The following is a 14497-nucleotide window of genomic DNA, read 5'->3' as shown; positions in this document are numbered from 1 at the left end:
CCCGTGTCAGATACAAACATTACCAACCACAGACATCTATCTCATCGCCAGTGAGATTTCCACCCCACAGGGACAGAGCACAAGTGTCACAGTGATTCCACCCTTCAACGGCTGGCCTAGTCCAAGTGCTTCAAATCTGAAAGACAAAATTAAAATTAACATACTGCCCCGTGGTCTGTTCGTTTGCTCATTTAGAAAGTATCCCACTGTGCACCCTAGGATAGCCTAGAAACTGTGTAATCATCCTGCCTCAGCCTCCAACTGTGATAATTAAAAGCATGAACCGGACTAGTTACATATTCTCTAAGCATTTCTAAAGAAAGACACCTTGAAGGCCTCTCCAAGCACAGTTATCTGTGCCACCCCCACAGCCTTCTCTCAGCTTCCTAAACATGAGCATGGGTTTTCCTGTTGCTATTGAATACAAAGAAAAATAAAATAAACTGCAACAGAAATATTTTAGAGGTTTCTGTTTGATTGTTTTTGTTTTTACAAAAAGTTCAAAAACTTTTCTTCTGAAGGTTCAATAATTGACTATGACGTCACCCAATGACAAAGTGCACGCTTAGTGAGTGTGCCATGCGTATTCCATGCACAGAGCCTGGACTTAAGCCCTGATTACTCAGTCTCCCTACTCCACCTCACACCCTCACACACACCCAGAACAAAAACCTACATTGAATCTACTAAAATAAATCACCAGTAGACTTGCAGGACAAAAGAGAAAGAGATGTATTAACAGATACACAGGCATAGAAGACATAGAAAATATGAAACAGGTGCCTGACGCTAATGGGAAGGAATGGGGCTTAAAGGTCCCAGAGGGTGGCGGTCACACACTGACGGAGCACGAGGAAGGAAAGGCAACATGCTCTCTTAGGCGTTGAGCCTCTCAGATAATGTGGATTAGAACCTGTGTCATCAGGACAATCTCCTGACATGGTGTACAGACTCTGTTTCTAGACCTCAGTAAGACAGATACAGGAGCTAGAGAAAGCCTGTTTGCACTGCCTCAGTTTCCACTGAGGCAGATGTCCTCTGAGGTATGGGTCTCACCCACAGAATGGCAGCTTTTCAGTGTAACTCCAGGTCTTCAGCCATCATGAAATACTCTAGAGAAGCACAAACTGTGGTTGTTGTGCTCCCCTCCCCACATTCCCTTGCAATTACTTTTTGGTAGAGAAACGGAGTAGGGGAAGAAGTTGGAGAAATGGCTCAGCGCTCTTGCAAAAGACCCCAGTTGAGTTCCTCACACCAAACATGGCAGCTCACATGGGATCCATGTTTGGTGTGAAGATCCATGTTTTAACTAGTCCGGTTCATGCTTTCAATTACCACAGTTGGAGGCTGAGGTAGGACGATTATGCAGGTTGCAGCCTCTCCTGGTCTCCATGGGCACTTGCATGAACATGGTGCATGTACAGGCATACGTGTCTTTCTGGAGAACAAAACCATTAGGAAGATTTAGGCATCTATTTCTCTAAGGTTGATTTTCATTTTAATTTAAAGATTAACTGTTCTTTGTAGAGAAAGCACTTAGAAATGGCTTGCTGCACGGTGTAGCCCTGTCAACAAAGAGACATTCTCCTGCGGTGGTACATATCTGTTCTCTCAGTATTCAAGAAGTGGAGCCACAAATTCAGCTGGTATAGGTAGCAACAGCTACCTAGTGAGACCCTAAGAAACAAAAAATGGAACTGAACGACACACAATGCCTACTAACTTTTTTTTTTTTTTTTTTTTTTTCAGTGCCAGGGATCAAACCCAGGGCCTTGCAGATGCCAGGCAAACAGACCACTACTGAACTATATTTTTGGCTTTTTGCAGTAGGGTTTTGTTATGTAATCTAGAGAGTCTCAAATACATGTAGTCCCCCTGCCTCGGCCTCTCAAGTGCTGGATTGCAAGCATGCACCACATCTGACCTGTGTATGTGTTTGGTTTGTGATTTTGGGTCCTGATGTATAAGCCAGGCTGGCTTCAGTCATCCATCCGCCTTTACTCTTTTTAAAGCAACCTTTTCTCTCCCCCCTCTCACCAAATCCTCCAGACGCTGGTGTTCCTTATGTTCAGAACAAATAGGGTCTCATTCTAGCTATGTGGAAATGATTACAGAGCCAAAAGCTCTGTTAAGGCTATACAGTGTTGATTAGCATCTGAAAAAAAAAAAAAAAAAAAAAAAAAAAAGAATGAAGCTTTGGGCCTGTAATCCCGGTGCTGAGGCAGGAGGCTTATTGTGAGTTTAAGTACAGCCAGGTTTATCTGGTAAGACCCTGTTTCAAAAAAAATAATAATAATCTTTTTAAAATGAAGTTTTATCTGAGATGCAGGGAGCAGCAGATGGCTAAAGCATTTCTTTCTGAAGTTTCAGGTAAACTTTCACTCCAGAAAGACACCTCCACCCCCCCACCCCCACCCCACAGGAAGTCACCTTCTTAAGAGGAAAAACAGGCTCCTGTCCCCAGGTGGAAAGGCCTCAGCTTGCCTGTGGTGGAATTCAGAGCTCTCAATCAGAAACTCCAGCCAAACCTGTCCTCTACCCCAGATTCAGGCAGGTTGAGACAGATAGTGTTCTCTAAGAAGGGTGAAATAAAACAGGATTGTCTGCACCTTGGAAACACCCATGCCTGAGGTCTGTGGTGAAAAAGCAGCTCCTGCACAGGAGTACCTAGAGGGAAGGTTTCCAACTGAGTTTGTCCAGCTTCCCATTAGTTTGCTTTTTTTCCCAAAAAGGCTCACGATTTAGCTCGGGATGACCTTGAACTCTGCCCTCCCACCTCAGCTTCCTGAAAGCTGGCCCAACAAGTGCATGCCAGCATGTCCTGGCTTGAGCCCCACTATAGAAGGCAGAAGGGACTTGACTCAGAGCTAACAAATCTACAGAAATCTCTTTTCATATCAGAGTGCCATCGTCTTTAGCAAGCAGCAGAATGTTCTAGAACACACATTCTCAGGCTCGTAAAGAAACAGAATTCTCATCAAGACAGGGAAACATCCCGTGTAAAATGTTCCTTTCTCTTTTTAAAATGTTCATGGGTGTTTTGCATGCATGTATGTCTATGTGAGGGTGTCAAGAGCCCCGGACCTGGAGCTACAGACATGTGAGAGCTAGAATTGAACCTGGCCTCTGGAAGAGTGGCTACTACCCTTAACCACTGAGCCATCTCCCCACTCAAGCGTAAAATCCTTATCCAAGGACAAGGCAAAGTGTTCCTTATGTTCAGAGTAAATAGGATCTCACTTTAAAAAAATAAAACAAAACAAAAAAGCCAATCGCCAAGGGGTTGCCCAGTGGCTAGAACACCAGCTGCTCTTGTAGAGAGCTTAGGTTCAGTTCCCAACACCCACATGGTGACTCATAGGCACCAGATACACACATGATATGCACCAATACACGAAGGCAAATATTCACATACAAAAAAAAAATAAAATAAAATTAAGTCTTTTAAAATCAGGAGCAATCACCGATTTTCTCCCCTTGCGTTTCATTCACTGCCCACCAGAGGCTCCATGATTTGAAACTGTTTGTGGTGCTCCCAGCGTATAGGGCGGGGCAGTGAGAGCTGACCTGGAGGCCTGACCTCTGGGTCGTGCTTCTCACATTTCACTATACTTCCCAACCCTTTGAAGTTAGCGTAGCCCTCTGCTAAGTACTTGGCAAACTCTAAAGCTTCCATCTGTGAAGCCCTGGGCTCCCCCTTCCGCTCACATTTACCTTTCACCTACTTTAAAAGAAACCACTCATTGTTTGAGAGGGAAAAAAAAATCCAATTTGTCCTCCCAAAAGTCATCTATGATCCAGCGCAATGCTGCCAGGGGGCTCGAAATGAACTAATTAATCGCCTGGGCAGTGATTTGAGAAGGATCATTTGTCAAGCTTTGGCATTTGGGGCTCTATCTGGGGAATGTTGGCACATTTTCTTGTATCTCTCCATTTGTTTCTGTATTAAAATAATAGCAGAAAATGTACAAAGAAATAAGAAGTTACCCTGTAGCTTTTTTACAGACTTAGCTTTCAGGCATATTGGATAATTTCCCAGACTTTCTCGATGGGAGAAGGCAAGAACTGTTTTAAATATCTTAAGGGCTTGGGCCTTTGCTTAGTGGGACAGCATTTGCCTATCATACACAAGGCCCAGAGCTTGATTACCTCACCACCACAAAAAAAAAAAATAGTTAACAAATTATTTAAAATGTAAAACAGAAGGCCTGATTCGTGCCAATCATAGATGCCACAGGTGATATGAATAACACAGAAATCATTTTGTTTGTTTGAGATAGTCTTCTCAGAGATAGGCTGGCCCTAAATTTTCTGTCTTGAATTGATTCCCCTGCCTCCATCTCTGAAGTGTGAGAATTATGGACATGTATCACCGTGCCTGGATCTTTGTACAATATAAAGTGGAGATTTCATACCTAGTGATATGACTCTAAACTTTAGAGGTTCAAAGTGTCCACCCACGTCTTGTGTGTTTGAGTAGTCAGTCTCCATGGGATGGTGCTATTTTGTGTGGCTCTGGATCCTTCTGGAGTGAGGGCCATGTTGGATGAAGTGGATCTCTAGGCTCCTGGCTTTGATGTTTATAGCTTGGCCTCACTTCCTGCTCGATCTTCATCTGCCCAGATGTGAACAAGTGGCCTTATCTCCTAGCTACCACAGCCTAAAGAGCCTCTTCCAACACTGTGCCTTCCTGGTGGTGACCGCCTGTACAGTCAAACCACAAGCCTAGACACACCCTTCCTTCCGTAAGCTGCTCGCTGGGCTTCTCTGCTGGACACACTTTCTGTAGTTACATCATACACATCTCGCCTTGGAGCCTCTGCAATTTCAATGCTCCAGCCCCTGTCGCTGAGGTTTTGCTTTCTACCTGCAATGCCTCTCTCCCTCAGAACATTCCATGAGGTTCCTGTTGCCCCTCATGAGTCCCCTCAAATACCTCCTCCTCATTTTTTACTTCCAGGTCTCCAACTTAAGTCAGCCTAGCTACTCCTTTGTCCTTAGAAACCACAGAGCCCTAAACCTGCCTATGAAAGGGTTCCTCACAGTTCTCTGTAATTACCAATTTGTGTTTCTGTCTAGACTCTAGAGTGAGCTCCCGAGAATAGGAGAGAGAACTGTGGTTGCTGTTGATATTTTAAGACAGGGTCTCACATATCCAGGTTGGTTTTCAATACACTGTGTGGCTGATTATCCAGTTCTTCTGGCTTCTACCTCCCAAATACGTAATAGGCCTGGGCCACCAGGCAGGACAGGGTATGAGTTTCTCATATCGGTAATCCCACGGATTAGTCAGCACTCCCAGCCATGACGAAAGTGTTTAGGAAGATGAGGGACAAGTAACTCTCTCTCTGCCAATAGGAAGACAAAGCAGTTCCCACTTGGCTTTAATCAGGAATCTCTCAGGAAATTCCACATAAAGAAAATACTATGTGGAAGTATTTGAGTCAGTATAAAAACAAACCAGGTCTTAAAAGTGAGTTGTGGGTCAGTGAGAAGGGTCAGAGGATGCTTGCCACCCAGCCTGACAACCAGAGTTCAACCCTTGGAAGGAACCCACATGGTGGAAGAAAAGAACTGATTTCCTCAGGGTGTCCTCTGACGTCCACGTGCATGCCATGAGAGACAACAGACTTAGGTCATCACGCCAGTCTCAAATTTGTGGTTCCTAGGTCCTATGCTGTCACATAAAATCACACATACAGGTGTAGGTTAGGTTTGAGAGTAGACATGATGTCATCAGCAGGGAGGCATGGGACAAAGAACTGATGGAGTTGGGGACAATAAGTTTGATGCATGTATCTCCTCCAAGAAAACAGATAGGAATGTTTAGAGAGTAAAGAAAGACATGGGGATTAAAACCAAAATTTGTTTGCTACAGAGTTCTCGGGTAGGGTGTCAGGTACTGAGCTGTACAATGAGGATTCTGTTTTAGGTGTCACTGGCCACTGTAGAGAGCAGATAAGATTATGGTACAGGAAGGAGACAGAGGGCATGCCAAATAGTCCTGCTGCTAGACAGATTTCAGGTATGTCCATGTGCTGGAGGCACATAGCAGGAGGAGGTCAGGTCCGATTGACCCTCACCTCCTGTTTCTTGTGGAAACATTGCACAGGGCTCTAAGGACATTTTCAATGACATTTTTGGAGCATTGTCCATCTGTGCTTTGGGACAGGCTGTTCTGAGAGCTGGAGCCTGAAGCCTCGAAAATGCTAGTTTTAGTGAACCTCACTGTGAAGACAAACATGGTTTATTATTATTTTATGCGTATGAGTGTTTTGCCTGCATGTATGCCTGTGCACTACATGCCTGCCTGGTACTCAGGGAGGCCAGAAGAGGGCATCAGGGCCTCTGGAATTGGAATTACAGGTACTTGTGAGCCACTGTATGGGTGCTGGTAATCAAGTCTAGGTTCTCTGGAAGAGCAAATTATGTATCTGAAGGAATTATCACGTTGCTGTATCAAATCAGCTGGGTGCTGCTGTCAATTTGCTGGTCAGTGGGAATGGAGACCAGCTCTCACACTTTCGTTGCCTGTGAACAAGCACAAAAGCTATCTCTTTTAGTAAATAACAAAAAGCTGGGTTGGAGGCTGGTGTGTGTTGGTAGAGTGCTTGCCTAGCATGCACAGAGTGCTGGGCTTGAATAAACTGGTGTCACACACCTGTAAGTTTAGTATTACAGTGGAGGACCATCAGATGTCTAAGGTCATCCTTGCTTGCAGAGTTAAAGCTTGACTGAGGATTTGTCAGTTGGTAGAGATTTTGTATTCCCAAAGTCCCAGTGAGGCAGCATAAACCAGGCCTGGTGGTTCATGCATAAAAGCCCAGCACTAAGGTGGTTGAGGCAGGAGGATTAGATGTTTGATGATATACTGGTGTGGTGGTTTGCCTAGGTATGCTCCCCCACCCCCATAAACTCATGAGTTTGAATGCTTGGCCCACAGGGAGTGGTACTCTTCAGAGGTGTGGCCTTGTTGGAGAAAGTGTGTCATTGTAGGGACAGGCTTTGAGGTCTCCTATGCTCAAGCTATGCCCAGTGTGGTCCACAGTCTCCTTTCTGCTGTGGATCAAGATGCAGAACTCTCAGCTCCTTCTCCAGCACCATGTCTGCCTGGATGCCGCCATGCTTCCTGCCGTGATGATAATGGACTAAACCTCCGAAACTATAAACCAGCCCCTATTAAATATTTTCCTTTATAAGAGTTGTCTTGGTCATGGTATCTCTTCATAACAATAAAACTAAGACAACTGGGCTTCATGAGACTCTGTATTATAAACACCAAGTAGATGATAAATCACAGTGTTCTTGTATCTTCGGTCATGAGCCTTGCCTTGAACAGCTGAGCGCTCCCCCCTCCCACCCCCCCCACCCCCCCAGCCCAGTCACGGCATTCTTAAGGCTCAAACAACTGGAAGGGGATATGGAAAATGGCAATCAGGTATGAACAAGTAAAAACCTGAAGGAAATGTATTTTACTGCCTTTGAGCTTAAAGAAATTTGTTATCATTGCACAGTTTCAGAAGGAGTATAATTATATCCAGTGCTTACCGTCAAAAGCTTCCACGTTCTCTGTGAGATTTTTGGCTTAACCTTAAAGCAATTTACACTTAAGAGGCCTTATCTACTGCCAGGTCCCAGGATCAGTCCCTACAGAAGCTCCTGAGCCCGAGGCTATTACCAGTGTTAAGTTACAGTATAACCTTGATGGGCTCACACTGGCTTTGATAAGGAAATGAATGACTGCAAAGCCTTGGCCAGGCCAGCATACTGGCAGGAGCCAGGAGACAGCCTGCTTAGAATCAAGTTGAAAAAACTCTGAACAGAAGGCGGATATGGGAAGTTAGCTCACTAGCCCGGAGCAAAATAAGGGGCTCAAAGACTTGAAATCGTAGCCAGGAGGTGTGGCTGAGAGAAGTAAGGAAAAGTAGGGAATCGTGCTACACACTTTACACGAAATCAACTTTGTTGGGAAAGGCACTTATTTGTGCTCACCTCTTCATGCTCCAGAAGCGCCACAGGTTGGGGATTTGGCCTTCAACACACGGGCCCTTAGGGGGCTTTCAAGAGCCAAAGCATGGCAGAGTGAAAGCAAAGCACACTGAGGTGAAGTAGAAGGCGGTGGTAGAAGCTTAGAAAAGTGGACTCTAATGAGGTTGCTGCCAAGGCTGACTGGGCAGTCTTGTCCAGGAAGTCTGTTAACAATGGCACAGAGCTATGTAAGAAATGCACTAGTGAGAGAGGACCAGCCTCATGCCTACGGTTTGAATCTGTCCCCACCCCACCCAAAGTCAGTTGTTACCAATGTGTTAGCAAGAAGAATCGGGACCTTTAAGGTCATGAGACCATTATAGCTGTCTCCTTGCCACAAGCAGGCCACAGCCTTGTTCCCCTCAGGAGGATTACAAAACTGAACTGGCCTGCACTGCCTTGAATTTCTTTTTTTACAGCTGCGAGAATCAGCGTCTGCTGTCACCTGTGACAACATGTCAGCTGTTTAGCTGTGGAAGCAGTGACTGACAAGCTCCAGGGAGTTCAGGGATGGTTCTGCTGGATAGCACTGATGCAGAGATCCCATTACAGAACAAGAGATCTTGAGGAACTCTGCGGAGGTTAGACCTCGAAGCAACAGGGTGGGGAGGCCTGCCTAGTAAGAAACGGAACGATGCTATTATTGTAATGACAGACAAGATCAGAAGGAACAGCCAGGGACACCTTGGGGAGTGATAGAAATGCATAACTGAACACAGTCTGCCCTGGGGCAAAATACATGGGCAGGCAACAAGGGTAAACCCCAGCCTTGCAGTCCAAAGAATCACCGTGAAAGAACAAAAAGAAACCAAAGGCTGTCATGGCAAAAGTCCCAACTCCTTTCTAAGGGTTTGGATGAGTAAGTATTATCTTTCTTTCTTTCCTTTTTTTTTTTAAAAAAAGATTTATTTGTTTATTTTATGTATATGAATACACTGTCACTGTTTTCAGACACACCAGAAGAGGACATTGGATCCCCTCACAGATGGTTGTAAGTCGCTATGTGGTTGCTGGGAATTGAACTCAGGACCTCTGGAAGGGCAGTTAGTGCTCTTAACCACTGAACCATCTCTCCAGCCCACTTTTCTTTCCTTTAATGGTGTTTTGTCTGCATGTATACCCGTATACCACATAAGGACATCAGCCCCCCTAGAACTGGAGTTACAGAGAGTTATGAGGCACCATAGGGGTGCTGGGAAGCAAACCTGGGTCTAGCCTCCAGTGCTCTTAACCAACCACTGAGCTATCTCTCTAGCTCCTGCACCAGTTTTTCAACTTGGAGAACCCTGACTGATAAGAGGTTGAGTCCTCAAGAAGACAGGCCTTGACTGATGAATATTAATGGCAGAGTCCTTGCCTTCATAGCAAGTTCTAGGCCAGCCTGGGCTACTTGGAATTCTGTCTCAAAAGGGGTAAGGGGAAGGGAGAAGAGACGACATGGGGGAGAGAGGGGATATTAATAGTGACTGAGAGTACAGGGTATAAGCACACAGTGGAGGTGTTTGCCTCCAGAGTGTGGACAATTCATGGTGAGATCCCCTGGGAACAAATGCAGGCATTAGGTGCTTTGCTGTCAAGAGATTGTGTATTTTCCCTTCTAGTGGCTTCTATTTATTAGTGAAAAGGGAATAAAAGCCATTGGCTAGGCACTCTTTGTTTTATGCTCTGAGGGCTACTGCACCACTGAGGCACTTGGAACAGAGCCATAACATACTCGGGCTCGGCGCAGACACCACGGTTCAAGGTAATGAGGGAGGTGAGAGCTGGAATGTGGGACACTGGACCTTGTCAGGATACTTGGTCAGGTTGAGTGGATCTGAGTCCCTGGCACCTGGGCACTGGCCTGAGACTTAGGAGGCTCCCTGCTCCCTGCCAGATCCCTGGCCTGGAACAAGTGCCACACTCCCATGTCAGTCGTGTAGTCCAAAACAGAGTTCCTCATGTTAATGAGGTACCTAGAGGCCCTGAGGAGTTAGCCAATCAGCTTCCCTTCCCAGATACTCCTCCCTGGAAAAGGTGTCTAATACTTGATTGTAAGTACACCTTGTCCCTCACTAGAATGAGTATGTGTATAAGGACTGGGTATATAGCAGTATTTTCTTGGCATATGTGAAGCCCCAGGGTCAGTCCTTGCCACCATATAAAAAAGGGAGAAGGTATACAAAATACATGTTGGAAATATGAGTATGTTATATTTGAATATATGAATATATATATATATATATATATATATATATATATATATAACAAGGTAATAAAGATAAGAATCTTAGATAACTTCAGTGTTTGGGCTTGGTAAAGGAATAGCGGCAGGACCCAGCAAGATGGCTTGGTGGGTAAAGGGGCTTGCTGCCAACCCTGCCAACCTGAGTTCAATCTTCCTGAGTTCAATCTTCCGGATCCACATCACATCATGTGAGGAGAGAAACAACTCCTGCAGTCTGTCCTTTGAGCATCACACCTGTATGTGGAATGCATGTGTGATATTCACACACACACACCATATACACACTCACACATATACACACTCTCTCACACACACTCACACTCACATACACAGTTTTGTTTTTTTGTTTTGTTCTGTTCTCAAGACCCTGCCTATTTTTACTATGTAGACCAGGCTGTTCTTGAACTCACAGAGATCCACCTGCCTCTGCCTCCCAAGTGCTGGAGACTAAAGGTTTGCACCTCCACACCCAGCCACACAGTTAAAAAAAAGAATAATATTACATTTACCGATTTTATGTATGCATGAGTGTTTTTCCTGCATGCATGCATGTATGTTATCTGCATGCTTGGCACCCATAGAGGTTCTGATCCCCTGGAACTGGGGTTACAGATGCCGTTAGACATTACGTGCATGTTGGAAACTGAACCTGAGTCTCTGTAAGAGGAAAAAGTGCTCTTAACCACTGGGCCACCTCTCCAGCCCCCCCCACACAAAAAGTTATTGTGATTTAAAATGTCAAAAGAAGAAATGGTGGTACAAAAGCATCACGGCAAATTCTAAAAGCTTTTAAGGCACCTTGAGATTGGAAACAGAAGAACTCAGAGCTCCTGAGTCCCGGCAGGCCTGCGTCCCTCATCCTGCCTGAGAAGCTGTCCCTAGAACTGCAGTCTCTGCTGTCTGTAGCAAATACTTCTTAGAGGAGAGCTGAGTCTACCGCGAGATGACATGGTACTGGCTAGCAGGGTGAGGATGATACTGCCTAGCAGGGTGAGGATGATACTGGGTAGCAGGGTGAGGATGATGTGTCCTAGGCACCTACACTGATGCAGTAACTTATGGACTTCTCCAGGGAGGGAAGAGCTCTACTTTTGAAAAACAGACCTTAGAGGCCTGCGGATTAAATGGCAAGAGGTGATTTACCTCAAGCTGTTAGCCTTTCTTTGGCTGCTTGTGAGCAACTTTAACTTATCTCCAAAATTAACTAAATTTAACTCACCTCTAAAGTATTATCTTCTGCTGAATAATTACCCTCAAATTGTAGCCTGTCCCCAAACCATCTTTCTTATCTCATATAGGTGTGGTCTAGCTGTACTGTTTTGCCTTTAAGTCTTTCCTGAGGTGACATTCAGATGCAGGTGGTATCTGGACTAGGGTCATCTGAAAGCTTACCAGCGACGGAAGGAGCTGCTTCCAAACCATCTCATGTTGATACCTGCCATGTCACGTTGGTGCTCAGAGCTAGCAAAAGACTCCAGTTCCCTGCCACCTAGAACCCAGCTGGAACAGCTCTGAGCGCCCATATAGTACAGCAACTGACCTCCCCAAAGTGAGCAACGCGAGGAGGGTGGGGCAGAAGTCACATTTCTGCCTCCAAAGATCCACGTCAGCTCAGAAATATCCTATGGGTCACATAGGCCAGTCTAGTTAGTGTAGGAGGAAACTATAGGAAGCAGGGACACTGGAGGTGAGACTCCCTTGGAGGCTAGTCTAGGAATCTATAACTACCTCCCTCCATGTCTGTTTCAGAGCATTCGGTAAATTTACTCAGTTCTGAGGCTGGAGAGATAAGTCAGCCATTAGCCACTTGCTGTTCTTGTGGAGGACCTTATCTAATTCAAAGTCCCCACGCCATGGGGTACAGACAGTATTTGTATCTGGAGTTCCAGAGGATCGAGCTTGCACACGCTGCGTGTATGTATACAATCTTAAAAACAACTGTTTGTCTCCACAATTTACCTGTATCTTTGATTCTGATTGGCATTCAGAAGTTCGTATGTGATGCTCAGTCTCCTTATGTTGGAACTGTGGGGAGTCATTGTGCTGGTTTGAATCTGAAATGTCCCCAAGGGATCTCACCTGCTAGATCCGGCAGTGCTCGGGGAGGTGATTTGGTCATGAGGACTCTAAACTCATCAATGGATGAATCCATTGTTAACCTGATTAATTTGTGTCCTAATTGGAAGATAATGGAGACTTTGGAAGGCTACTGGGGCATGCACACCTTCTCAAATAACACCCTCAACACAACCACATCTTCACATAAAGATTTCTTTAAAAGGAAGGAAGCAAGCTGTGTGGTATCCATGAGCAAAACAGAGGGCTGATCTTATCCCGGGTGTGGGGAAGTGTGAACTTGCTTAGTTTGCAGACTTTCATGGTGAGAATCTAGAGGGACTGCTGGGCTTTCCTGTCTATCAAGTCTCTATCAAGACTAGCCAAGTGACTTCCAAAAGTGTGAGACCGTTGCCAACTTCTTGGTTTTCAGATGTCGCAGTCTGATGGTGCCTTTGACAACTGGGCTAAGGTTAAAACTGATTCTGGCAATTACCCCGCTCTCTCTTTGAAAAACATTCATTTCAATGCCTGGCACATTGGCTACATATTCAGTTAGCGTAAGTGAGCTAATGAAAATTTTATCAATTGTGAGTAAATTAGTGAAATTAATATTTTTTTTCTCATTCATTCCACAAACTAAAGGTACTTAGAAACCCAACAAAGTGAGCCAGGAAGATGGCATAGACAGGAAAACATTACAAAAGCACGAGCACATGAGTCTGGTTCTCAACACTCATGTAAAAAGTTGGGTTTAATAGCGTGTATCTGAAACTCCGGTGCTGAGGGGGTGGGGACACAGGTGGACCCCAGAGCTCATTGGCCAGCCAGCCTAGCCAAATCTGAGCTTCAGGTTCAGCGTGCACACCAGCAGTCACTGACCAATGGGTTTAAATAGGAACGAAAGTATCAGTTATTAGCTAATTCTGCAAACTGCTGTTTCAAAAGCAGTGTGACAGGGTGCATCACTGAAATAAGAGCACGCTCAACTCACCTGTCACCTAACAGAATGCCAAGGAGAGGCCTAACTCTGCTAGCTCACTTACGGTTTCTAATCCCCCAAGCCAGCCTGCAAGCCCAGGCCTGCAGCGGCTTCCTTCTGCAAGTCTGATAACATTTCCCATGGCCCCCTAGCTTCCTGAGCCTAGGGATAGGACAAGCTGAAGCGAGCAAGAAGCAAGTCTACAAAGGAGGTAGTTGAAGGAAAAAAGCATAAAGATTTTTGTTTATGCTAAGAACTAATGTTTGCTTTTGGATTTAACATCCTAAGTTTACAGAGGAGTCATTAAAGCCAAACTCAGTCCTTGATAGACGGAAAAACTGATCATCCCACTAGTATCTGAGAATTTAGAATTATATAGTCTCACCTCAAATTCTTCCATTTGTTTTTGAAATGCCTGAGGAAGTCATGTGACCTCTAGGTTACAGTTCACCGTTTTATTTAGTATGGGGGAAAATAACACATTACTTTAAAAATGCCGGATTCCGGGCTATGTTTTTATAAAGTAGGTATAGCCTTAGCAGCTGGAGCAGGCCTTGCATATCGATATGACATCTAACTAGGGAGATCGTCCTAAAAGCCTTCCTTAAAATCAAACCTTCTAAGACCCTCAATACCCTCTTTCTGCTTCAGAAAAACAATCTACAGGCTCTAAGTGTAGCCTATGGTAAAGGGTGTTTACCTTGCTCATGTGCAAGGAGACCCAGGTTCAATCCGAACACACACGCACACGCACACGCACACGCACGCATGCACGCACTTCGCGCGCGTACGTCAGGCAGGATGGGTGGCTCCTGTTTGCATTCCCAGCATTTGCGTTGGTATTGTCATGTCATGCGTCTGATACAACCTGAGACCCCTGTCTTAACAAAACAGGCAAACCAAGATAAAGCTCTACGGCCCGCGTGTTATCATTTAGGTAGGTATTCGCTCACAATCAGGCCTTTTCCAACTTCCCTGTCCCCTTGATTCTTCATGGAAGGGCTTCTGTGCCGATTTGAGAGCGGATTAAGCGCAGTTTGGGGGCTCCCCGAGTTCCTCCGACCCTAGCAATCCTGCAATTACTGTGCTTCCCCTAGGTGTGCTTGTCTGCCTCCTCACAGACAGTAAGCCTGGCCATTCAATCCGCAGTTTTGGAAACAAGTGGGTCCTTTAAGCTAGTTGTTGATTGTGGCAGTACGTGGAGT

Source organism: Arvicanthis niloticus, chromosome 27 (assembly GCF_011762505.2).
Source record: "Arvicanthis niloticus isolate mArvNil1 chromosome 27, mArvNil1.pat.X, whole genome shotgun sequence".
NCBI lineage: Eukaryota > Metazoa > Chordata > Mammalia > Rodentia > Muridae > Arvicanthis > Arvicanthis niloticus.
This window is presented reverse-complemented; position numbering follows the sequence as displayed.